The 1,804-nt window shown below is 47.8% G+C and overlaps 1 pseudogene; it reads right to left on the bottom strand.

The window, feature by feature from the left end:
- Positions 1-479: 479 nt before the first annotated feature.
- Positions 480-553, bottom strand: LOC132660408 (U4 spliceosomal RNA; annotated as a pseudogene).
- Between the last annotated feature and the right edge of the window lie 1,251 nt (positions 554-1,804).

Genomic DNA, 1,804 nt, shown 5'->3' with positions numbered 1-1,804 from the left:
TTCAAAATACAGAAAGCATTAAGGGTGGCACAAAACACCTCAATACTCCCTTTGAATGACGTCACGACGCCATTCAAGCCTCAGTGTCTCAGTCACGCCTTTTATAACAAAGGATCCAACCCAGGATCCAACACGTCTCCGTGTGTAGACGTCACGCCTCTACAGGCTCCTTCAACCTGGAATGGCTGCCCCTCTCTTCCCTCTGCCATCTGTGAAGTCTGCAGGCCAGGCATTTTGCAGAACGTTCCCTGTTTAGGCTGGTCTGGGGTTTTCCTCAGGATTCAACCCAGATTATAATTTTTGGTCAGGATCACAGAGAAGTGATGCTGGATTCTTCTCAGGGCATCCTGTCAGCTTTCAAGTTTGCTCTGTCCAGTTGCTGGGGAGGTTCACTCTGCTCACGTGATGAAGATGATGTTGCCCAAACTTCTCCATTGTCAAGTTAGTCCCTCCTGCCCCCACCCCCCCACTCCCCCGACCTTTTGTTTTCAATTAGCAATAATCGCCCCTCAGATAAACCTCATTGGCTACGATACTGCCACTGCGCAAAGCTCCCCCGACCTTTTGAATTAACCAATGAGTATTTTGTGGAGAGGTTTTTGGAGACTGTGTGAAATCCTTTCATCCCCCTCCTTCCACCCGCTGATTTAGCAAGGAGTGATGCTCCTTAACTCAATTGCAAACTATCATAACGATTGCCCCTTTTGAGTGTATCCTTCCTTCTACGTTTGTTCGTTGGCACTAACTAACTAAAGAAAGAACTTTATTTTCTTCCCATGTTTTTAGCCCCTTATTTAATCAATGTAAACCCATGGCTTCCTGCTTTATTAAATGGATACCATCGATCACTATGATTATTTGTTTGGATGTTTTGATCAGCCCAGGTTTGGCCAGTAGGAGCTCCTTCAAAGTGGCTCCTGTGGCCTTTGGACATATCTCCCTTAGTCCTCAAGGCCTTCCTGATGTTCGGGCACTGTAAGATACGCCCATCTTATCTTGGACTTCTCCTGCCCCAGCCTTAGGCTCCGGCATTTCTCCAAGGAATTCTAGTTGTTTCTTTCTTTGGTGTTGTGTTGTGTTGTGTTGTGTTGTGTTGTGTTGTGTTTAGTTAGTGGAGAATGGTAGTTAGGGCTCACTGCTGCTCAGGCCCTCACGGTGGACAGAGCCAGGAAGTGGATGAACGGATGTATGCACGCATGAACCCTGTTTTCACACCTCTTGTTATGTGTAGATCTATCAGTTTTTGAAAATCCCAAGTTCACATCGACACTCCTTTCCAATGGAACGACACAGCGTCCATTCCAGCCTGCACCTCGCCTCTTGGCTGTGAGAAACCACACTGTTGTTGTCCTCACTATGTTTACTCGGTTGCTCACCCACCTGCATGCAGCCCCCTTCCCTGCTGGGCTGCTGCCCTGCTCTGATACCCAAATTGCGCCCCCTTCCGCGGAAAAGATATGTTGATGTCCTAACCAACCCCCGTTATCGTACTATAGAGCCTGACTTTACTTAGAAGTAGAGGCTCTACAGAGATAACTAAGTGGAAATGAGGTCACAAGGGTGGACCCTAATCCAATATGACCGGTGTCCTTATAAAAAGGAAATTTGGATACAGAGACATGTGCAGAGGGAAGAAGACGTGTAGACGCACAGGGAGTGGTACCTGTATAAGCCAAGAAGCACCAAGGATTGTGGGCCGACACCAGAAGCTAGAAGGAACAAGCAAGGATTCTCCCCTAGAGCGGTCAGAGAGGGCATGGCCCCACTGACACCTTGATCTTGGATTCCTAGTCTCCAGAACTGT

The sequence above is a fragment of the Panthera onca genome, chromosome B4, assembly GCF_046562875.1.
Source record: "Panthera onca isolate mPanOnc1 chromosome B4, mPanOnc1 haplotype 2, whole genome shotgun sequence".
Taxonomy (NCBI): Eukaryota; Metazoa; Chordata; class Mammalia; order Carnivora; family Felidae; genus Panthera; species Panthera onca.
The sequence above is the reverse complement of the archived record's forward strand: the minus strand, read 5'-3'. Positions and strand labels throughout refer to the sequence as shown.